General features: G+C 48.1%; 1 long non-coding RNA gene across 1 annotated transcript in view; it reads left to right on the top strand.

The window, feature by feature from the left end:
• LOC143903406 (uncharacterized) overlaps positions 1 to 26,229 on the top strand; it is a 274,617-nt gene that overhangs the window by 199,763 nt on the left and 48,625 nt on the right. The window lies entirely within an intron of this gene.

Raw genomic sequence — 26,229 nt, 5'->3', positions numbered from 1 at the left:
CACGAACGGCGCGGTAAAGTTACGTATGCACGACGGTGTGAAGCGACCGCGTGAAACGGAGTACTTATTGCGACTACTTTAGTACTTAGACTACTTGTCGCACCTCGTCTCGCGATAACGCGCGGCCACGCGCGGCAGCGCAACCGCGCGTCAAAACCGCCTCGTGTGAACAGACTCTAAGAAAGTAGTTGTATCCAAAATCGCACACGTACGTATATGTATGTTGCTAAAGTTAAAGAGAACTTAGAGAACGAAAAAGTGATCTGTATCTATGCATCTATCGTATTTATTATATATATGCACGTGTAATACACGTATACAGTATACAGTGTCTCATTTTAATCGATCACCCTCAAAAACTTTTTTATTTGTGATTCTAGAAAGAAATGCTTTAGACGAAAGTTGTTTGGTTTGAAGGGGGAAACATGATTATTCTTATACGTGAGTTATGTCGTAGATATCGTTTTCAAGAGTTTTAAAGAAGACTAATTTCTTAAATAGAACTTGATTGTTTTCTTGAGATAAAAGTTGTAGACCTCAAGACGTCTTCAAAACATTATAATAAAGCTCTCTTTTGTTATTAGAATTTTCTGAGGTATTTGAAATTGTGTGTGTTTTAAAATAATATTTTTAATATATAAATTCAATAAAAATTTAATTTGTTTCAAGGTCTAGCAGCGCCAAGTTTTTTTACAAGAAAAATTTATTTATTTTATTTTAATAAAATATTTTTATTTTGTATTATTATCTCTTTAATTCTTTGTGTTATTATTTTACCAAGATTTATAGCATACATATATAACCGTTCTATCGACCTTACTCATCGCTATATTTCACGATTTCAACATGCTCGCGAAGACGCGGGCGAGGAGATAATGTCCGTAGAAGAACCAGAACCATAGAGAACGATTCCTGACGAAAAAACAAACGCCGTTGTCCCCATTGGGTGCGGGGGACCCCTGGGGAATCGTCTTGAGCTTCCACTCGGTGGACTAGCGGGACGGTTAATTTTAATTCTGATTTAGCCTCGGTGCTCCGAGTGATTTTCACGACGCGTTGGTAACCGCTCTAGGGGGTCGGCCACCCCCACTGCCGTCTGCGCCCGCGTCTGTTCTTCCTCTTGCCCCGTGGATTTACAGGGAACCCCTTATCTGGTGCTGATCTCTTCGGGAACGCAAGCTCATTTAAAACAATAAACCGGGACAATTTCATAAATTTTGCCGCGGAAATCTCGCTGGATCTCGGGAGAGTAATTTTAATCAGGAGTGCCGGATCGCGCCGCGGGACGTCCGGAGCAGCGTGGACCCGCTGTGGTCCGGGGAAAAAAAGAAAGAGAGAAGCGGATCAATGGGAGAGAGGAGAACGGAAAACGAGGAGAGACGGAGAGGGGAAAGGAGCTGCCATGACGACGATCCGGAGACTCCCCCGCCGTGGGACCTTCCTTCTTTTACCGCGGCCGAAATTTGGGCCCCACGCTACTAATTTACCGCTACCTGGATACATACACGTTCACGAACGTTGTTTTCTAACTTGAGTTACGGCGGCGATGGACCGGCTGCGGCTAGCAACGGCTCCTCGTTTCGGGGAGGGAAAACGGACGGCCGGTTATTCATGACGCAAATTTGAGCGACCGTTTGGGTCGTCGAGATTAAAAGTAGCTCGATCTGTTTTTTAAAACTTTCTATACTAAATTCTTTTGTAATTAATTTGGTGACTTTGTAATTAAAAAACCAAATTGTAAGAAATACGTTTGCTGAATTTACATTACGATCCGATACATATATAGAGAATTTATCACAATTTTTCAACTTTTAGTAGTAATTCAAACAATATTTAGTAAAATGTATATATAACGCGAAGTTTCTCTCTATACATATTATCTCGATATTAACTAACTCACGAGAATATTGTATCGTAACGTAAACGTAGGGGCCAATAGATTATCGAGTCGACGGAGAACAGGATACGAGATCAAGTTCCGGTATATTGCTGGACTTAAAATAGCCGATGGTTACCACGAATCGTCTCAATAAAATTTATCGTTTCGATCCCCGATCGCTGTCGACGCCACACCCATAGAAGGCAAGAATTCGGTCGATCCTAGCGCGGTCGAGGGCGGACGAGATCATCCGGGATCGACCGGCCGATAAATAATCGTGAAACGAAGAAATATATGCGGTTAGGATTTTGTGACTTTCACCCGGTGTGCGGTGGTTTCCCACCGGACGATGACGCCAGGAACCGTCGCTTCGCGCGCGCGGCAACGCTCGCTACTCAATAGCCGCCTGTCGATTACTCAATGACATATAGGCCGAGCGCACAAATACGGGAACATTCTCGTCCGTGACATTAATAGCTATGATTTCTCGGTGTCGTGACGCGTAGGCAACATTACCGCGTAAAATGTAACCGCGATGCTGTCATTGCGGGCTTTTGAAACCGGGACATGCGTCCAAACCGGAACGAACGTTGCCATCGTTCACCATCGGCGCCTGGAATCTTTCTGATCGACGTTTATAGGTGTTTCCCAAATCGACGCTCGTCTCGCTGACGTGAGAGTTTTCGAGAATCAATGAAGTGACGTGTGATTATCTCGAGATTGTTGAGGATGATCGAAAGTGAAGTTGGTTGAAGAGAGGTTTTGATTGTTTGCTGACGGTTGAGTCATTGAAGCGATAGTCCATTCGGTAACAAATTAATGAGAAGAGAAACAACTAGCGTGATGGTAAATGATGAAAACGTGGGTGGCGTAACATGATTGGTGACATTTTAATTGACCCCACAAATATGAACACGATAAATACGTAGATTATTTATCGTCTTCATATCTTCATATTTTCATATCTACGTGTCCGATGCCTAGACTGTACTTGAGCACAGCATATGATAATAAAAACGTAAAGTTGAATGCTCCCTAAGGGTACTTGTAATAAACGACGGCTGCAAGAAAATGCTGCGGAATAAAAATAAAATTGGAATAGGAGTGAGAGCGATCCTTTTTGCGCGACGACGTGGATTGCGTCGTCGAGCTTGAGCGATGCTCGCGTTCAATCGAGTTGAAAATCGTCAGCGGCATTTGGAGGAAACAAGTTGCCTTGTGGCGAGCGAGCTTTGATGCCGACGAACTCCACGAGCTCGTTAGCTTTAAGCTGGCCGCTTAGGGCCCGCGCTCGCTCTTCCGCCCGGCGGGACGCCTTAAGGATTCTTTATTGTTAGTTCGAGAGCTCACGACAACGTTACTCACGTACAACAACGTGGGCAATATTACAGAAATTGCTGTAACACCACACCGATCACGAGAGGTGCAGCCTCGGATGGAGTCTCGACCTCGCCCCGGCGCGATGATGATAGTACCGGTCCGGGTCCCATCGCGCGCGCAGTGTGAATGAAGAGGAGGACCTGAAATTACGATCGCCACAAATTACTGTCAATTTTGGTGATTTTTCGAAGCGCCGCGGCGAAGCGCCCGATCTCGCGCGTTTGTACACACAATAATTTACCAATTTGACTCTTTGCAGATCCTTGTAATTCTTTCAGTTACGACAAGTAACCGTGGCCGTTTATTATGTCAGACGTGCACCCGCTGATTGTCCGGTATCGGGCTCCACGTCGACAGCCCGGCTGTCCCGCACGGATGCGGCGCGCCGCCGCGCCGCGGTCGTCCCGACCGATTACCGCGTCCAATTATAATTCGCGTTCTCTTTTTTCTCATTCGAACAAGAACCGCGCGATTTCTCGCGACGAAAAAGCGTAACCGCTTCTTGATTGGAGCCATCGCACGCGAGCGCGATCACCCGAGCGTGATGCATCTCGGTCCCCGGCAAGAAGAAGCGGCATCGCGACCACCGGCGGTAACGAATAACCAGAGCGGCGTAACGCGACGGTTCGGCCGGGATAGCGTGGAAACGATAGCGGAGAAAGAGGAGACGGGGAGGTGGAGTTAATGCGACCGAAGGAGACCGTGCACGAGAGCGGGGCAAGTGCTCTCCGCGCGTACTTGGTGCAGACAGCGTGTAGGATGAAGTCTTCCCGCGAAGCGACCATTATCGTTATGATCGCGGCCAGGTAGATGCCACCCCGTGATTACCCGTATCGGCCGGCGATCGACGGCGACAGGACTCGCCATTATGCGATCGACACCTTCCGAGACACGTTCGCGCCGTAAATCATCGGCTAAACGGAAAACCCCCTCGGCTGTATTTACCGGCGAACTCCGGGAATGTGCTGCAGCGGCTAACTCGCGCCTCACCGGCCGCTGTGCCTATACGTGCACGGGCGTGCCGAGGCCGATAATACGTGTTTAGGTTGCCGATAGACCAGGAAAATACAAAAGTATCGCGAAAATGTCCGAAGTATTTCGATCATCAACATAGCAGTGGACGTTTAAATTAAACAGTTGAAGTTTTTTTTTTCTCAACAGCTGATTTCGTAAAAAAAATTATTACTTACTCTTTCCTCTTTGTTTCGTAATCCAGACAAGCGTATCTAATCTCATTTATCCGCGCTTGAAGAGAAGTCTTTGATGTCTTCGAGGAACATCTTTTCTTGCTTAATATAGATTTTGCGTTCTCATTTATCTCTTTACTAACTTCTTACAGCTAAAAATTATATTCTGTCTTAGCGTTAAAGTATAAAGTTCTTTCCGTGATGATAAATTCTTGTTGCAAGTTGCTCGAAGCGAAGAGTCCAAAATGAAGACGTCGGTCGCGATCGTGCAAACGGAATCTAGAGAGAGCGTAATGTCACTCGAATGTCAAAATATATAGATAAAAGATCGTAATCTTTGGGCTGTTACGGGCGCAACAATAAACCGTATATAATAGATCGTTATATTCTAATCCTCTTATAGGCAAACGCGAACGCGAGCGAGTGGCCGAGGTGGCCGAGGGGCGCGGTGGTGTCGTTAACCTTTTTGCGCAAGGAGAGGAATCGGATCGCGATCGCGTTAGCGCGAACCTAGGCCGCGTTCCTGGCCGGTGGATACAGATGTCTCGTTCATTATGACACGGAACGAGCGAAAGAAAACCTGGAGAGGTGGATAGGAACCTGTCGCGTCGGGAAAGGCATGAAATTCCCGCCATTCACGATGTCAGCTATTAACGGACGTACCGGCACTACATCCTTTACAAGTCAGCCGCTTTGTAGCCCGGCGAGCTCTATGGGCCTCGGCACGCTTTAACCGCATAATCATCGGGACGGGGCTGGGAACCGACGTTATAATAACGTTAACACTTCGAATTACATGTTAAGGGCCGGTTGATTCCGTCCGCGCTGCGCCGCGCCGCGTGAAAGATGTAACGACTTTTCATCGCGCGCGCATTGCCGAATGGCAAGTCGTGGCCGCGCCGATACGCTCGTCCGTCGTGCGAGCGCATGTGAGCAAAGCGCACGATCACCGCACCGAGTATACGAAAGATCGAACACGATCGCAATGCAATCGCCGCGTATCATTCTATTTTCGTACTTGCCGACGTGTATTACCAGGCATGGCACTTTTGTCCTTTCTCACCTGCGAGAAATTCCATCCACGTCAAAGGATACGCGCGATAAAATATATTACGAGGCCGTGGAGGCGTTGATTGAAAATATCTGTCGGACCGTCCGTGATGTTTCGTATGTCGTGGAGAAATTTTGTGCGAGTTTTACGGATTTGCAGATTGCCCGCCGCGTTTGCGTTTATTGTCGCGGACAACGCGGGGAAAATCGCGCGGATCTACAGCAGTATGTTACGTAAAAGTTATGTTCGCCGCGGTCCGTTCGCGTCTCCTTGATTGCACCAGCGGAAGGCGATAAGACGATATTAGACGGCAATTAAGATAACCCGCGGTGAATAACATTAGCAAAGTAGTAATTAAACCTGTGCTGTAAGGGGGAGACGCGGAGAAAGGGAGAGGGTCTACTTGTCTACGACACCGAGATGCCTCGCTGGCACTTCCGGTTGCCCGTGACTCGACCGCACCTGTGTGCGTGTCACACGTCCATCTCAGGCAAGCACGTTCGTCTTCGCTTGGGTGATACAGAATTTTCTGACCTCGGTTAGCGCCGGTCATATTCAGTTATATTATGTAACGCGTAGAGAACATCTGTAACTAGTTGTATAATTTGTTTATTTATCTATTAACGTTTTAATGTATCGAGATATTAGAACTTTATCCATTTGTTAATGCGAACATCGAATGTGCATTTTGCACGAATGTGCACGTGTCGCTCGAAATTCCTCTCTCACGATTAGTGAAATTCGAACGGCGACGATCGCGATGAGTGTGCTCCTAGCGTTTCTCAAGGCTCCTCCGCCGGTAGCCAAAGGCGTTCGCCGAAATCTGGCCGGATCGTAAAAAACCGTGCAATCGCGCGTAAATCGCCGAATTTATGGAGACGGCCGCGAGAGCACGTGGACTCGCAAGCAGGGAATTAGAAATCGACCTCCATCTCACGATCGCTTCGGAGATCATTATGATAATTCGGTGAAACTGGAATTGGAGTATACCCGTGAACACACGCGGGGCATCTCGACCGGCATTTTTTTAATAGCGCGATCGACGAATTTTAATGGCTGTGTCTTACCGTCGCTTACCAAATGGCTTTTCGCTTCGATTACTAAAATCTTTTATTCAGAATTTAATAAACATAAAAAAAACTGTAGTTACGTCCAAATTATAAAATTAGAAACTCGAAACAATCAAATTGTATTTCACTGCCGCGATGCCGACTCTTCTTCAATACGACGATCCGATCTGAAAAATACCTAAAATTAAATTAAAGATTGATCAGAGTCGAAGAACCGGATGTTTGCAACAACGTTGATTCTGAAATGTTAATAATAACTTTTTACACACGCGCGTGTTCGGAGCTCCGGTTATAATATCTATCCGCTCTCGTCCGGCGTTACTAGTTAATTTTTACATAGCTTTCTCATCACACAGATCCCGCGCGACTGTCAATCCATCCGTCGTAATGAAGACATTACGAACGAGTTGATCATGATTAATGTTATAATTATCGTCACGCGCGAGACGTATAATTTTTAGGTATACACGCGGCACCGAGCGTTTCTCGTTTCCATCGGCGGCTTTGCCACCCGCCGAAGACAACGGGCGGCGATCCGAGAATTTAGGCAAGAGAGAAAGAGCATCAGCGTCGAAGAAATTAATGTTTTCACTGGTCTAAGAGCAGCGTCGTAGCGAGGACGAGTGTTTGTCCCTCGTGCTCGCGATTGAACGAGAGAAGGCTATTCGGCGAGAGATAAAGAGAGAAAGAACTTGAAGAAAACGAGGCGAACGTCGTAATTTGTGACGGTCGGAACGCCCACGGCGACGACCCTGATGCGAACGCGTGTGCTCGTACAAGCGTCGATTAAACGGAGCTTCGTCGATTTCTAGGACGGAGCCCCCCTTCCATCAGCATTATCGAGAGGGCCCGATGAGCCCCGCGGGAATCTTAAAAAAGATTGGAAACAACGTACTCATAAATAGCCGCGAGCGTGGAGACACGCGATGCGATGGCGAGAATTGCCGGTCACACATAATTACATTTTATTGTAGGTTGATTATAATATTGCTACAACGTAAATCCTATGCCTGACTCTCTAAGGGGATCTGTTAGAAAATTATGACGGTTGTCGAAAATCTACCATGTTGCGCCGGTGAAATTTCCTCTCCAAATTAACGAGAATTAACGCTTAGATTGTCTATGTTTAAGAGGTGACATTAATTGGTTTCTAGCCGAGCGGCCGCGCGGTGTTGTAAATTAAATTAATCGGAATATCGCAAGATCGAGATAGCTTTTCAAATCGTTGATCTTCGGAGTCGAGGGAACGCTTCACGTTATACACTCTATCCACGCAATCTTCGCTCGAAAGAAAACTGTGAGTGTTTGCTGAGACAAGAAGATTTCGCGTAAAAATCATGACGCTAACGATCGCAGTTTTAATATTGTTTTTTTATTGTATTATATACAACTTTTATAAGGATAGCTTGCTTTGACATTTTTGAGGAGACGCTTTCGAAATGATGGAAGAACGAATCGTGATTAAAACATCACGTGGCAGTTTCGAGACTTTAAAATATGTTTGCACCAACATATCTCATTTCTAAATGGCTTTAGAACCGCCGGTCCATTCATATTGAAATCAAGCTTCATGTTTACTGACTTCTGCCGGAATGTCGACTATTTATCACCGTCCGGCGGCATCGCGTGGACACGGTCTTCGTGATCGCGCGTTTATCTTCCACCGAGCTGCGCTCGCGATAAATCCACTATTTTATCTCCAGTTCCGCGTCCGATTTAGAAATCTAGCGATTGCGTCACTGATGCGATGTGTTTTTCTTACGCGCAGCGCCGCGACTAATCGATTCTGGCGATCGAGACGAATCGAGATTATTGAGCGAAGGTGCAATTATTATCTGGAAAATGGTCGACCTCGACAATGATGCGCTTCCACGATATTTCTCGACGGTGATATTTGTGATATTTCTCCTTTCATTGATATACCGGGGATATATTGCTCCAATGGAGAGAAGCCGGGAGAGATCTCCCGACGGATAACCGAAGCATTCCCGTGATAAAATCTGATTTATATCGGACACGGTCCGGGTGCACGCGACGTGGGATTTTTCGAAGAACCATACTTAGCGCCGCATACGAGCGTTAATTGATATTTTATTTAAATCACCGGATCGCGTAACGCAACGAGAATTGGTGTTTCACGTCGGCTCGAATCGAAAGATGCACATTTCATTAATGAAATCAGATAAAAGTTGTTTTATTTATTTATTTATTTTTTTTTATCAGAGTTAATTTGTTGGCGATACTTATCGCATTGTCCGCTCTCTCTTCTTTCGGCGGACGCGATAATGCCCGGTCGAACTTCAGCGAATCTCCGGATACGCGATTCGGAAATGGAGATTCCTGGCGCGGCTGGGATTCTCCTGCTCAAGAAGAATCGCGATCGTTTCCCCATCAGCTCTTGGAAGAAGGGGTCGAGACTGGAGCGTAACCTCGCGCAAGTCGACCGCGGCTACGGGGCATTTATTATTACATTTCGAGGACTATCTAAAGCGTGCAACCGACGTATCGAAGCGGCCCGGGATGCCGCGCATCGTTGTGACGCTCGACTGAGTTTCGCGATTGCCAGACGAGCGCGGTTCGATAAAAAAAACTGGCGGATCTAAACCGGCGCGCGGGTCACTTGTGTCTCGACTCTGGCATTCCTGGGATTCAAGCGCGCGTAATAAGGTGAAAATGCGTAATGTTCAACATCGCGATGACTTGGGTAATTGGAGTTTTTGAACGAAAGCAATCAATCGAAAAGCTCGCCCTCGTACAATTGGTGTTAACAGACGAGCTTCTAGGTAGAGTGTGCTCTCCCCGTCGCGATCGGTCGGTCATAGGGCGTGAGAAGGCACCAGCGGTGACGTCACTCGTGTATCCAACGTGCCGCAAAATAATTGCAGCCTCGTGGCAAGTGCCGTGTCATTAGGCGCCTCGATCATAGAATTTCGTGTCGTTCGCGTACGAAATGGTCATTAAATCATTATGTTTATCCGTCAACCCCGCGTGCCAGCAGTCTCTTGACCTCCCCGTGACCGGCCCGCGCTCTCTTGCGTCGCCGCGCGGTGACCCCTCGTCGTCGGGGATGAGGATGAGGCCCCGCGTCGTCGCGCCGATCACCACGTCGCTCGTTCGCGCGATCGAACTCCGTCCCTCCCCCCCCCTCTCCCGCCCGCCCCGCCTGCCGCCCGTTTATTTTTCACCTCTTTTCCGCGGCGCGACGACGCGAGATTACGAAGACGATCTCCGTCTGTGTTGCGCGTGTGTGCCCGTTTAACGGCGGCGAAAGCACGATCGCGATGACGCGCGCCTCGGCATGCCGCGTGTCTTTTATGACAGTCAGGTGCCGTATAAATTTGTTTAATGCACCGCGACCCTGAAACAGCTGAGCCCCGGTAATGGAATCTCCATATATGCGTTTCTTTATTACATCGAAAATTACGGGCTGCGACGAGCGATTCTTCGAATGCGGCCGCGGCACTAACGTGGAACGTACCGCGATAATTTACCGCGGCTCGCGGGGACCATTGTGCCGCGCGGCGCGGCGCCGCGTTATCGTTCTTTCTCCGCGAGCGGACATGACGTTGCCGTCATCGTCATCGTCATCGTTTCCCGCAGACACGAAAGTGACACGCTCTTCTTTCCACCGCGACGGAAATGTGTGACTGGCCGCCGCGGCGCTTCCCTTCAACGTGGGTGTCTCGCGTCGAACGATCGCTAGCGAGACTTTACGACGGACTCTCGTCCGATTTTGGCGAGCACGTGGTCGATGGTGAAGGAATCATCGTGGGAAGGGCACGGCACTCGCGTGAAACTGTAAATAGTTCTCGCTTGCCGTGACTCGGACGATAAATCTCAAAAAAGGTCAAGATCGATTTCCGATATTTTGCCGAGAAGGAAATCGCGTGGACGGAGATGAGAACCAAGTCGCGATTTATATCGCCGTGAAATATCAGGCGATACTTCTTCCTCGATTCCAAGATCAAGACTCACGCGCGCGCGCGCGATTCCGGCTGTCTATCTCACGAACTTCCTTTCGGCGCGTCGCCAGATCTAAAAAATTGACGCAATTCGCACGCGAGACGGATTTGTCCCGGGAGAAGAAAGGGAAGGAACAGGGGGGAGGTTAAGGACGGAAAGAAGTCGAAAACGAGCTAAGGGGCAGAGCTCTTCTATACGCCCGACTCCTCTCGCTTCCACACGATCCTTTGTATAGAGCCCTAGCGAGATAAAGCCCAGGTAAAACTCTGAAGGCGCGTATCGCTGCGTTTCTTCGGTGATTGTTATCTGCCGGCGATATATTAAGCGCCATTACCAGTATTTAAAACCCGGCACTCTGCCGTGGCGTAGCACCCTTGCGTTTTATCGAGATCACTAGACACGAGAGGCACCTCGCTTTTAATCCGAGAATTCGTTATCCGCGACTATATACGTGAAAAAGATGTCAATACGACTCGGTAAAAATCGATTCATGTTATTTAAATTTTTATTTTGCTGCAAGCACGATCTCCATCTTTTATGAAACAAGCTTTTTTTTTATCAATCTTTACTTGATATAAAAATACGTTTTAATTCTCAAGATATTTTTCAAACTTTTTTTTTGTAAAATAAATGTAGTACCTTGCAATGAAAATTGATCATTAGCTCCGCGAGTACTGTCGTATTGTCGTATAGTAATACGACAATAGTTATAGACATATTAATTATCCATCCACTGGGCGTGAGAACGAAGATCCTTTTTACCTATTTCGTTGGTTATGGTCGTGATTGAACAGCTGCAGATCCCTCCCAACCTTCCAAAATAGGATTACAGGGATATTTCGTGCGACACGCGACGTAATCCGATTTCGACTGCGCTCCGAGCTGAGAGCGAAGATAGAACACACAGTTTAAAATGCAGTTAGAAAGAACCGCCTCATATCGATCATGTACTTTTGACTAAGGTCGAGTTTCGAAATGTCTCGAACAGCGAGTTACAATGCGATCGAGTCAGCGGACCAGTATCTTTTCGAAAAATATTGTGTGTGATCCGACCTTTTTTTCCGTATTGAATTTCAAATGAGTTGCCTTCCGAAGAAAATTAGGCTTACACAGGATACCACTTCATCCGCGGGATTCGAGATCGCCCTCCGAAGCTAACATCGTGGTTCACCGTTTCGGATCTTTTATAAGATCCGAAGAGCTTCCACATCGAGGGCATCAGTCGAGATAACGAAAACCGGTCGACCGAACGCGAGCATGGTTCTGTGGTCTCGAAATTATTTCGGGCCGTAACGTGACTAACGTAACCGCGGGCTAACTACATTAAATAGTAAAACGTACGACCAGTTTAATATCAGAAACCTGACCGCGCAACAGATATACGAGCGACCGAAGCTGCAGCTTGTTCTTGAACTTTTAGATAGCACGCACTATTCCGACAGCTGGTTTTAATTACGAGAAAAACCTGGAATCCAATGAGCCTTCTCTAATGGATGGACGTAAGGGTCTACTTGGCTGAACGGTGTTATTATAACACGACAAAATTTAAGATTCCACTCATAGAAAGTCGATTATTCTAACAATTTATGAATTAAAGTTTCTTATATCGTAACTCACACAGAATATTACCCTACTTGATTTTACTACTATGGGCAATCGAATAAATTGAAATTTCCGACCGTTTGACTCTCTTTTTTGTGAAGGATAAGGAATTGCTACGATTCGGATTAAAACCGACGAGACATGCGCTCGAAAAATAAACGAAGATTCGAATCGATCATAGAGGAAAAATCGGCGATCCTTCGGTGCTCCGCGCGCTGGTGATCTGATCGGCCATGTACACGCGCACACGTGCATATACGCGAAAGCTCACCGCAGTAAACACACGGTGGAAGCGGTGTCCGATATATATTTGATAAGGCGGGTACACGGCCGGTCGAGTGCTGACAAATCGTCGAGAGATCGCCGAGCAGATATCACGGATCTCGACGACGCGCCGATACACTGATGCATGACAGCGAATCGGTTAAATCCTCCGCCGACGATTCGAGAGCACGTTCTCTAGCCATGGCATTGCATCGTGCAGATTTGCGAACCGCGATTCCGTCCAGCGTATAAATATTGCAAATGTTATTTAATTAAAAATCGAAAGTAATAATTTACAGAGCAACTCGCAATGTGTATATATGCGCGAAGTTGAAATAAAATTAATATCAAACGATGAATACGATTGAGATTTGAAAACGTTTACAAGACACCAGAAAACAAATTTTATTCAAATTTTATTTGATATTTCTTAAATAAGTAGTCTCAAAGATATTATTTGAATATTGTTTTATTGTTCCAAAAGAATTGATAAACACAAAAATTTGAATTTGTTATCAATTTTCTGTCAGTATTTAAAAAGAGATTACGCACAATCTCAAGACAAAATTTGATTAGAGAAATCGCAACGAGAAATAGTCGATCGCCGAGCAATCCATGAGGATCGCGATGTCGAGAGCAATATTATTCATGCGAGGCAAGTAGACGAGAGTATAGTAAGTAAGTACAGAGGAGAATATAGCACGACCTGTACTCGCAAAATCGTAATGGAATGGTTGGACCCTGCCCTTCTCCACGCCGCGCCGCGCCGCGCGCGAGCGAAGATGCCCGGATCGCTCGCGCTCGCGATCATATCTCGGGGTGAGATCTTAGGATCGTGCGCGATAGAGCAAGATAATGGAGATAATCTCCGGTGCGGCTTCGCTCAAAAGATCGCACACCCACGCGCGACCCCGATGCTCAGATCAATTCGCTTGTGGTACATCGATCCCTGTCGAAATTACGAAAGAATCGATTTTAGAAACGAACTGTGATTGCCATTCGCTGAAAATTTAGCATTTAAATCAGAAACAGCATCAGACATCAATACCGTGAAACTTTAGAATAGTAAGTGGATCTCAAATATGTTACAAAGAGATTCTGTAAAAATTCTCGTAGTGTGTTTACCATTAAATCAAACTTGAAATTTTTCTAAGAGATCGTATATAAAACGTATTTAACTACGTGCCGTGAAACGGGAAGTGACGCAACTTGAATACGACGGAAGTCTCAAAGATGGGAACGCGCTCTGCGCAGGTCTTAATCGCCAAGCCTTATATACGTGTGCCAAGCCGTATGACGTTCAATTCTCTTTCTCCATTAACCAGAGGCCGGTACGTGCTCGCGCACATAGCACTCGCAAAAAGCAATTCTTAATAAACAATAACAGATTTCACGACGGCGAAACAGTTATGTCCCATTACAGGTTCTTGCGTTCTCGAGGAGTCCGCTCGCGCGCAGAAGGCCTCGCGCGCGCTCTCGCATTCTTCCAACCAGGCCTCTTCGGAGCGTTATCGCGCACTTCTCGCAGCTCGTAAGTCCCGACTCCATTGGCTCGATTGCCCATTACGGCCTCTAAACACCTGTCGGTGAAATGGGTCGTGGCGCAATTAAAAGCGAGACCCCGCGACGGAGAGGAGCGAGAGCCGACGATAATTAACGACTCTTCGCGTTACCCCGATAATCGCTACTTGCGAATCACAGGCGAGCTTGCCTCATCTAGCCTCCCTAACGTATCCCCACCCCCCCCTTTCTCCGTCTTTCTCGTTTTCCTGTACCTCGGGCGAGTGACGAGGGGCGTTGAAATTACACTGGCATGGAATGCGAATAAACTTCGTCGCCTTTCTTTTCAATGCATTTATATAAATATGATTTATATAAATCGGTTTGTAAAAATGAGGCGATGATGTCCTCTAGATAAACACTATCCAGAACTTTTCGAGAGAAATTTCGACGAAAAATATTTTACCCTACGAAAACTTGAAAAATTCCTACCTTTATCTCTAACCTTTACATCCATTTTCAGAATTTTAATATAATTTCAAGATTACTTGAGAATATTTCACGTGTTGTTTTACAAAATCAAATATTATCTGTATTGTATATCCTAACAAATAATATTTATAAAATTTTATTTTTTTAAACTAACAATATGTACTCGATTGAAAAGACCGTTGGCGCTGTGCCATTAGGAATGGCTTCCGACTTCGATAATTAGGGTAATATTATTCTCCCCTCCCCTTTTTATCTTGTCGCATCTATCCGAAGCGTTAAAGAGACATGGCGCGTTCCGAGAAGCGCGATGCGTGGACCTTTTCCCAACGATCTGATAGCGCGAGCGTCAATGTATCCTTTTATTAACATCAGGCAGCATCGCACCCCTGCCTCCTTCTTATCTTCTGCCCCGTCACGCGACGGACAAGGGGGGGGGTTGGGAAACGACGTGCCTAATGAACGCGATTCAGAATACGCGTCTTCCACGGAAGTGACGGAAATTGAATTTCATCGGCGCGCTAGTGATTACCCGCGCGGAGGAGATGAATTGCACGGTGCGCGAGGTTGCGCGAGTCGCGGCGTATCTGTGTTTATGTACGTTTTATCCTTTGGAGCCGTCAGTCAAGCGTGGCCGATGAGACGGACGGAGGTAACGACCAGGTGCTCGTACGAGGAACTCAAACATCAAATTCACACACGCGGCCACGCCTCCGGCAGCGCGCATGTCACTTTTCTCATGTTCTCCGCGCGGGCATTCGCTATCGTTATTGTACGTGGCGCATTCGGCAAGCTATATCGTATAGAAATACAGGTAGCGCGCTCATTACTGACAAAAAGATTTTAATATAGACGCAGGAAAACGGTTATCACCGAATTGGAGAGCCATTCAATCAAGAATATATATACATGTTATAAATATCGCTATATGTGCATCAACATTATATATAGGCTGCGGTCCACTTGACGCTAAAAATGCTTTGAAGCGTTTTTTTTCTCCTTCTTTCTTCATTGAAAGAAAAGAGAAAAGGAATGCTTCGAAGCATTTGTAGCGTCAAGTGGACCGCAGCCATAAAGAGATTATTGTAGCACGTTTTATTTCATGTTTGGAAAACGGTTAAATCAGAATTCGCGGTAAAAGATACCGCGGATGCCGTAGAATTTACAATAATTATATCAGCTGCATATAGAAAGATTTCATTCTATCCCACTTCCTCGTTTACGCGGCCGGGACCTCCCGCTATTCGAGCTCCCGAGAGATGGACATTGATCTCGATTTTGCCCTGGGGCAACCGGGTATCGGATTACCCCTAAAGTGTCTCTATCCCGCACGAATAAAGCCAACCGTGCCGGACTCGGATTGGCTTGTTTACGAAACGTCGAGCGCCATGACGTTCCGTGCGGCCACCGCGGTGGTCGACATAAGGAAGCATAAAAGTCGCGGTGATACGATCGAGCGGCATTCCGGCTCGTACTTTATTGTCCGGCCCACTACGAGCAGAGGCCACGCCAGGGCTTTCCCGTACTCGCGCTATCCTCGCGCCCGTCTATAGTTATTTGTGCAACAACTGCTGTAAAAGGCGAGTGCGGTCACCGCACCCGGGAATTTTCATATTTACGCACGACTTGCACACTCTATTTTATGTTGCAAGTGCGTGGAAAGTGGTCTATCACGCACGCGTAGCGTGCGCAATGGGCCACTTTACATGCACGTGTTACATAAAATATTTTAATTACCCCGACGTTTCGGCGCCCACGGTGCACGGAATTACCGCACTCGGATTCGTCGCATTGTTAGCCGGACAATCGGATCGTTGACATTCCTCGCGCGCATTCCCGAACGGAGAAATAAAAACTCCCCCTCCCCCCGATTTATCGCACGCGATTCTCCTTACGGCGCGGATTCACTCCATATTGATCCGACAAATTCGCAAAAAGATCAATACGGTCAGTGCAATGTATGCGAATCGTCAAAACAGGCTTATGATGTGTACTTCGACGCCATCAAAATACTCTCGAGTACTCCCAACGTCGAACTCGATCGGAAATTGGAAAAAGTGAAAAAGAAGACGCGAGATTCCCGGTGAAATTACTCCCGAGCGAATCAGTAACTGAATTACCAAAGGGAATTCACGTGCGCGATGCGAACGCAATTTACCCCGCGTCGAGATGATCACAGATTTATGAAACTTTTAGCGTGTCATCGACGTCGATGTGTTTAAGGCAGACGGACAAGCCGGCCGGCCGCGGCGGCCGAGGAATAGAAGATTGAGCCGCGCTCACGTATACGCGAATGAATACCTAATTAAGATCTTAATTACTCCGGCCAGTAACGGCGTTTCACCTTCGACCGACTCCCACGATGCGGTTTATAAGATTGTTAATATCATCATTTATATCTCGGTAACGCGAGATCGTTAGTGTCCCGGGGCACCGTTAATCAGCTCCCGGTTGTATAAAGCGGTCAACCCCTTGCGCGCCGAAGTAGTAATTCATGGCAACCCTTTTCTCGCTCCGCGCGCTGCCAGGAGCGGCGCGCATAATGAAGTCTCTTTAGACCGAGGCAACGTGAATGGACGTACGGATAATTGCGGTCCATTACAATTCGACCACCGCCGACGGCTGCGCGCGATCGAAAACATCTTTCTCGCTCTCTCGTCATCAACGCGCCGACAGCTGCTCGTAAGAGCCCGCAGTATACGATCCTTTTATCTCTCGAAGAAGAAGGATTCGCGTCTGTATACCCTCGCACCTCACCCGGCTGTCCCACGCGAACGTATTACAGGATCATAAATCGCCTTGTCCTTGAAACTCGATCGATCGAAGCTACGGGATGACGGCTGTTGCCAGGCGACATTTAGCCGACGTTTATTGACGCGCCGAAATTTATACGCGAGCCGACGGCTTCCCCGGCAACGTTTCCGCACGTCTGATAAATTACCGCGCGCGTTTATGTCCCGTAGTATCGTCCACGTCTAACGGAAGTGGAAAAGCGCACGGACTTGGCGTGTGTACATGTATCACATTACGGCGAGCATCTGGTCTTGAGTCGATTTCTCACGCTGTATCGGGAGTTAATCAACCTCCGATGAACCGATGTCGAAGCCGTCGATAGACAGACAGACGCGTTTCGCTTCTAAGCCCGTGGCAGGGTCACGTAGTTAAATCCTACGGAAGATCCTTGTACCTGATGTATAATACGGTTCCCTGAAAAAAATTCTTGTTATCTCTACTTCGTCTTGAGCGATGCCCACGTCACTTCGCGGTATCATATCTCGGCGTCACGAATATTGTTGCAACGGGACTCGAGGAGAGGAAGCTGTCAAATCAAATTTGCGAGACAGCCCAAAGTATAAATCAGTTTCACGTTTCTAATTTTTTAACGCTTTTATCACTCAACGTAATTTACGTCATTTTACTGAGAGCGAATTTTTTTTTATCGCACGCCAAACAGATCGGATCAAAATTGTCGGTGATCTGAACGCGCGACCAAATCTCGACCAAGTTTCCCCCTTCGGAATCGTCCGAACGTCCATATGCGGCCGCGCGAGAACAATAATTGATATTCCGCGGAGAACGCGCTATGGCCGACCCGCGCGGCCGCAGCACCGCGCACAGCCGGCTCTCGTCATGCCGGGCCGTGATTAATAAGTCATTTATTAATATAAATGAATTCCCCCGACGCGAATGATTCCATGATGAATCGGCTGCATTTACCGGTGCGCGAACGCCCGGCGGGTGCGAACGTAGCGTCAATCGCGGACAGCTTTGTACCACTTAAGCTTTAAGCGCGCGCACGTTTGCACGTTTTCACGCCGGCACGCCAATGCACGGTGCCGCGGTGCCGAGCGAGGGGTGGCTGCTCGTTAAGTTAGCGCCTTTAACGGCCGGAATATAAAGGGGCAACGCGCGCGCAGCGTAACTGCACGTACGCTCAACATCGAGGCGCTGATAAATCAATTACGAGACGCCCGACGCGATAGAGACAGACGTGCGATTTGTCGATCGAGCGGGACCTTCGCATCGGCCGCGGCGGCGGCGGGATCGTTTGGAATGACGCGGATGGAAGGGTTGAGAATCCGCTACGAACAAAAGGTGAGCCGGACGGTATGTGCCGGACTCGGATGTGCAGGACAGAGGACGGGGCAAGCCGCAAGCGTGACTCGCAGGAACGCAGTTTCGATTTCTATGGACAATTAGCGATCGCGGCGCGGCTGCGCGGATAATGCGGGCGTATACATATGCGCCCGCTCGTTTTCTCCTCGTCTTGGAGGCAGGCTCTCTTTGATGGAGAGGGTGCGCGCTGGAAAGAGGGGAGGAAGGAGGCGGAAGGAGAGTGTTGCGAGGAGACGATGAGCCGGGCCGCGGGCCGGAGAGGGTAATAGAGAAGATAGAAGGCGAGAGTGTGTGTGGAGGGAACGGACAGGCACGGCTGAAAACTCGTAGGCAACTCTTGCGCGCGGTATTATGCGCAATCCTGTGAATGCACCTGTCAGTGGTCATCATTCAACAGCTTCATTGACCCTAAGATCAATTGGGATGCAGTGATTCTCACGCTCTGCGACACGCCGCGCCGCGCGAAACGGCGCTCCGCCACGGCCGCGGCCGCTCCGCTCGCTCATATATACCCGGAGCCAGCGGGACGCCTCGCCTCGAAACTGACGGGCACTGTTCGACGGGGGCGGGGGTTAATGAGACACGCTGATTGGCTTCGGAGATTCATCGGGTGGCTGACGTTGATCAATTTTTATCCCGTCCTATTTGCATACAACTGGCGCGCACCGACAGTGGCGCAAACTTGCCTCTTGTTTTTTTTCCCCTTTCGCGGTTTCTCCTTCCCGAGGATGAAGCGGAGGGGGGAGGGTCGATTGCTTTGAAAAATTCGCATCGACGTGTCATCTCGGCGCGCGCCTTTGTGTACTCGCTCGATCGTTCTCGCGCGAGAGAGAATATACGCTTCCTCTCTGGGGTAGGTATACGCGGCACAAGAGCCGCTGGTTTCTCGGTATTTTCGTTAATGGATGCGTCCTTCGCGGCGAGATGGCTCGTCCGTAGACGCAATACATAATTACGGAAATATTAATAATCCGTGGCGGTCGCACAAAGGCACGTAATTTGCGCAATTAGAGTCATCGTTCTCACGTGTGTTGTGATCGCTGATGAGTTCGAAGTAACGATTTTTCGTGAGTCGCGCAACCGGTCGCGCGCGCGCACGTCCGCGCAATTTTTCGAAGCACCGTTAGCGCCGAGGATCGTACCCCTCCGTGATTTATGGTTCGCGCCGAAGATAGAGGCTAACTATGTAATAACGCGCGCGAGAGCAAAAGGCGTTCACGCCAATGGACGTTCGGAGCAATACTCGCGGGTTTCTGGAGTTATTCTTACGAGCCGCGCACGCACCTCACTTCGCATTTGCCATTCGTGCGTAATCTTCGACGGCCCCGACGGACGACTCGCGAGGTGACTCGTGGCATTCGAAACAAAAATCCCGCCGCCGCGCCGAGGCCGCACGATACCGCGACTGATGATGGATCGCTCGTCCGTGTGAGTCGTCATTACATTAATCTCCTGTGAAGTCGATAGCGCTGTTCGATCGCTAATAATTAAATTAAACAGGCACAGATACGCGCGGCACAATTAAAACGCGCTCCTCTTAATTTCGCGCTGCGATATCTTTTCGTTATTGCGATTATTTATAATGCGAAAATACTTAATTAACACAAATGCCGAATGTCTATTGATTTTGTGTGATATTAAGAGCGATAATTTAAATAAATTTTTGTTTATTTTACATTCTCGTATCGATTATCGTTTCCATTGACTGATATTAATTCGCTTATAAAGGAGAAACGAATATTCTTCTGTCTAGAAAAGTTTCTCTTTGTTATTTACATCGTGGCACAGTAATATTTTATTATAGATCGAGACGCGCCAATTTCCATAAGCGATGATTCGCGCGAAGTAAAGTTCGACGGGAGCATAAAGTCTGAAACGTATTATAAACACAATGTATTATAAACCTGTAAGTACCACTCCTGCGCGGAATTGTAAAATTATCAAGCGAGCGCGAATGAAAGATGATAGAAACTCGCGACAGTGATGACGTAAAGATAAGGTGCCGTTGGACGCAAAGCGAATAGAAATACATGTATAGGACAATTTACTTTATTTCGAAATTAATTTTCTAAAAGAAAAGAGAGAGAATAGAGCAAAATCATATCTATGACACTCTGAAACAACTTAATTCATTAATAATTCGACAAAGCTTTCTATATGTTTTTGAAGTTTTTATATACGATCGATCGCAAACTGTTCGTTTTCTTCTTCTTGAGACCCAATGGATTTCCGACTCACTTGAGTCAAAGTACCACGAAATTTATATCTCTAGAGGAGCCTCTAGTTGGGTCGAAGGCGCCCTCAACTGTTCTTTTTAATGTCGAACGAAACGAAACAGAATACGCTATTTCGAATAATGAGGGTCTCTGGCGCCGAAATTCAGAATTAAATAATCTCGCGACTCCGTTGATATTAAATCCGACGACTCCTCGGGAGAAAGCTCTCGCTCTCACAGCTAGTCCGAAGAGAGTCTTTCGAGCAACGCTAAATCACCACGTTAAATATCTGGTTGGAGATCTCCTCGCGGGCGAGAATGAGGCGAGAGGATTGAGGATTGGACGTCGCGCTCTTCTGCTCAGCGGTCCCCCGGACCATTCGCTCTTATTTTCCGACTGCTCCCGCGGCGAGGACGTTTCCCGTAATCCGATCGGAGCGCCCGCAGATCCCCCGAGATCTCGGGGTATCGCGCAAGAAATGCGATACGCCGATAAAACGAGGTACCTGCGCGCTGACTCCACGCGAGGACCTCCCTTCCTGACGGAGCGATGACGGGGCGAAGGAGAGTCGCTGACCAAGGGGGACCGAGAACGCGGGCGCGCGCGAGGGAGTTGGAAATAAAATAAAATAAAATAAAATAATCGATCAGACGGCTCGTAAAGTTCCCAGGAGACGCAAATGAGTCGTTAAAAGGCCGGCACGCACCCCCGCTGCGCCACAGTTCCCTCCGATCTCCTCTCTATCTCCCCCTTCGCGGTTCTCGCCCGTTATCCTACTACCGCTCACTAAACTTCTTTAACCAAATTAGAATATATCGTTCTGGGCCTCGCGCATCACCGTCCGTGGCGGTCTCTGACGCGTAAATCACGACGGGATATAAAACTGGCGTTCGCCGGGCGGTCCGGCTGAGTAAGCACTATATTCCTTACACTATGTACGTATCGAGGGCCTCGAATGTGCTCGGTGGAGATCTCCTCGGCTCGGCGCCGACACGCCACGTCGCCGCGATTCAACACGCTCGGATTCGTCACGCTCATTACGCGAGAGTTCGGAATAATCTCAAGTGTCGGCGAGCCGTTTCCCCAAAAAGAGATCGGTGACCCTTAATTTACAGTTACGACCCGGCTTCACGCCCGCTACCTTTGTGATTCTTGTATGTCTCTATTTTACTTCAAACCGGTTATCTATTTTGAATTGATAAGAAATTATTTTGATTTATTTCTCGCGCAATGACGATTGTTTTTACGAGCGTTGTACATGGAGGCTGTGTGGCGCGTTTACTACACGCCAGACGCAATTTTATAGTCTGCGGCGCGACTCCACCGCCGAATGTATATTTGCGTTCTCCCGGCGGGAAAGTCTCAAAAGGCACCGCCGACCGGTCGTTTTAGTAGCGTGTGCTCGCGAAATGAAGTCGATCGGGATGGTAAACCGACTGACGGACGGGACGGACGGATGGACCGGACGGTTCGAGGCGAATCGCGCGTAACCTTCGACCTGGCACCGGCTCGGCGCGGCAGTGTCACGGGGAGTCACGTGGCCGGCATAAAACATGACGTGCCGTGAAATACCCTCCTAATGGGCGAACGGGTTGCGTTCACGCACGCGGCCACCGTCGTCGTCGTCGTCTTCGTCTTCCGCGACGTTTCTCTCAACATTGTCAAGCCTGTAACGGACTCGAGACTTAATATACGCGTTGATAAACTTGTTCCTGACATTATAATTAATTTGGTCTTACGCTAATTGATATATATATATATATATGTCTTAATTCCTTAATTTAGAAATTGAGAAGTCGCTACGACCTGTTTCCAGTTAGAATTTAGTCAGTTCAGTCCGTCCCGACATTTTTATTAACATTTTTGTCTTTATTAACGTAATATTCTTATACGATTATTCTCTTATTACACGAGCGAGAGTTATTTCGTTATATATTATATACCGCTGACGAAACATTAAGAGAAAACTGATTATATATATTTATATATATATATATATATATATATATATATATAAAATATATATTAAGGTACACACTGTTGCGAACGGCAGATTAACTTCAATGTACGTCGATAGTCACTTCCCTTTCGCTTATTAAATGACACGGTAACTATATGGGACTTTATAAAGAGCTCCATAAACTGCGTTCGACGAATGAGCCACAATTATATTTCGATTAAGGCGAAACGGGAATGCACCGAGCTGAGCACCGTTCTTCCCGGCCGTCCGTTCGTGGAAAAGCGCAAAGCGCACTGAAAACCGTTCGGGCCAGCGCGCGCTCCGCAATACCGCGTCTCACGTTCGTTATCGTTATTACCATTACCGCTGCGCGAGTTATAATGTTATTTTCAATAGCCCGGCCTCCCACCGGCGCCACGAGTCCACGAAGAAGCGGACATAAATTCTGCCGGTGGACGATCGCGTACTTCTCTACGAGCGAACGTCTCTCGCATTCTTCGTCGCGCCGCGGCCACGCCGCGCCGCGCTCTCGCATACTTGCGAACGCGGACGTGGCGCTTTTTCCCACCGGTGAAAAACGCACGCCCGCCGCGGTCTCATCCATTACCGTGCAAATGCAATTATTATCGTTTCAAGCGAACGCGCGGGCCCGCGCAAGAAGGTCGGTATATTTATTCACCGTGCGACCTGCTAAAAACCGACTTTCAATTAACAGACGGTACGAGGCGGGAAGTAACGCACCGAGAGCGACGCGTTCAAACGGTTGTAAGCGACATAAATCGTTTTTTATTCTGAAAAGTATCCTAAGAAAAGATCACTCTTGTTTTCCCACCTTACGTATATATAACTGTATATTAAATTTGCTAAAGATAGATTTATTAAAAAGTAAAGAGGAAATTCGAATAAACTGTGTCAATTTTATAATCACGGAAACCAATTCGATTCCCGCGCGATAACGTAAAGAACGTACCCTATACTACTCTAATTTTCGCGGAAGAATCGGCTGGAGGCCGATTCGATGCATTCGTGGATCGTTACTCAGCGAATGTGCACGGTCAAAGAAATATAAGGGTAATAAGGGTTCGGTATGGTAGGAGCATTTGAATAAACGGACATAAAATATTCACAGTCGTGCGGGGCCGCGCACGAGACAAGAGTGACCCGGCGTTCCGGCGTGCACATATACGCGAGAGGATCGGCGCGGCCGCGCCGCTGCCGATCAACGTGGCCGCGGTAAACGTTCGCCAGGTGAAACCCACGGTGAGAAGGGGGTATGTACTCTCCGCGAGCGAGCGCGCGCGCGCGTACCCTTCCCGTATACCTAATGGTCGTACCGGGCATGCACACGATTCTGCGGGCGCCCGGCAATTACATTATTAATAGAGATATTATTCCCTACGCTCAGGCATTACGACATCGTAACGCGTCGTAAGAGAACGCGCGTAGTTCGAGATTGGCTCCTCTCCTGGCGGCGAGAGAGATACCGGAGCGGCGAGGGGGGTCCACGGCGGGAGGAGGCATTAAGGTGAAGAATAAGAAAAGGAAACGAGACGCGGTCCGCGCGCGGCTGAGGTGGGAAGAAGAGCAAGGGGGAATGAGACACGGGACGGCGAAGGATAAAACCGCGCGAGAGGAGGCAAAAGTGTAGGGGCGGGAAGGGGGGAGAGCGAGTGAGAGAGAGATAGGCTCGGATCGGCGCCGCAGATTGATCACTCCAATCTGTTTCTGCCGCGGACCACACACATGACGACCAGGTGGAAATTTTCAGTATCCGCTCGTGAGCAGCGCGCGTGGTCGGATAGGCGTCCGCGTCGTGACTGCTAACTGCTAACAGTCGCGCTAATATTCGAAAACGTCGAACGCTTGCCTGGCGCGCGCGGCAGGTGGATGAGAACGGCGACGAAACGCGCGGACATTCGCTGCCGCGAATGGAGAGGATGCCGGGGAATATTCGACGTACGGGAGTAATTGCGTTACGGGTGTTCGTTAAACAAAGCGCCGTGTATAGACGCGCGAGACTTCCGCGTGCGCGCGGATCCATCCGCGCTCGCTCGCGAGATGATCGATGAACGCCGATCGTTTACCAGTCCGTAAACGGTCCTCTCGAAACGCTTATTCGCAGCATCGTTACGCGCGATTCGCGGTAGATACGCGACGGATCTTATTAGGTGATCAATAGTCTCTGCGACTATCCGCGGGCCGTCCGAGACAGCTTGAGCTTTCACCCGTGTGAATTGTTGATAAATTTATCATTGATTTTTCCGCCCGAAATGGAAATTTTGATGGCAGGCCATTATTCGCGGGATCCGCGATGTATTAACGGCACCACGGCTCTGCTCGGGTCGCCGATCCTCGCGCCGATCGCGGAACAGATCCTTGCCGATGTGTCGGCGGCCAGGGTGGTCGTTACGGCGGGGGCGGCGGCGGCCGCGGCGGTGGCGACTACGGGACGGGGTGGGGATCGCGCTTACCGAGACGGTAAGGATTATGGAAAGGAAAGGAATGGAAAGGTAAGGTAAGAATAAACTAGGCGCGGTGGGAGTGAGTCCGGATGGCCTCCATTCTCGTCACTGGCTGCGAAGAGGACGGCACCGACCAATCGGCAAACGTTGCCTCCGGCCTCACCTTCCCTCGTCCTCCGTGTGTTGTATGCTTGCGGATATCTCGGCGCGTGTGTACATATCACCGGGGGGAAAGATCGTCTGAAAAATCGCGCCTCACCTGCCTCGCGCAGGTCGGGGGTCACCCTCACTCGGGTACTCCTCCGCCGCGCCGCCGCGACGATATACAACAACGCCGCGACGCGACGCGATCTTCGCGCACGAGCGCAATATGCAATACGTGATAGTCCGCGACGTGATACCGACGATCACGGGACGAGGACACCCGTGCGCGATACCGTACCTACCTCCACCAGCGACTTGCGGTTTACATATGAAAATAGGTACGCACCTCCTACTCGTGCGTGCGATTTTAACTGTCCTGAAAACTTCCCGCAATCGAAGTTCAGCTCCGCGCGACCACTTCTGTCTCCTTTTGTCTCTATATGAACAATCAGTAGGTAATGCTTAATTCAGAATTGTTCGAAATCACGATCCAAGAATGACAAAACAATAAACATTGCGTTTTTTCAGATCACAATTAATTCTGACAAAAATAGAGAAAAAATTAACGTATGTTAATTTTTAACGAGAAAGTTCTTTTTCATTTTTTGAATACTTCAAATAGCTTCAACATCTGCGTCAATTTGATTTTTTCAAATTTTAGACTTATTGTTCGTCAATATATCTTGTAAAGTTCGCCAATATAGGAATATAATAACAAATTATATATATCATATTCAAATCATTTTTTCTATATATAAATTATTTCCCGATTAAAAACATCAAATGCACAATTGGCATAAATCCCGATGGTAACTGGCACTTTTACGCGACAGCTTCATGAATAACCACCCACATAGCGCTATACATACGATCTTGCGCAATATGCGTGAAATATCTCAGCTTCGAGTCCTCCCCATTTGTGATTCGACGTTCGATAAATTCCGGG

The sequence above is a fragment of the Temnothorax americanus genome, unplaced genomic scaffold (assembly GCF_048541705.1).
Source record: "Temnothorax americanus isolate GAGA-0224 unplaced genomic scaffold, ASM4854170v1 Scaffold46, whole genome shotgun sequence".
Classification (NCBI taxonomy): domain Eukaryota; kingdom Metazoa; phylum Arthropoda; class Insecta; order Hymenoptera; family Formicidae; genus Temnothorax; species Temnothorax americanus.
This window is presented reverse-complemented; position numbering and strand designations above follow the sequence as displayed.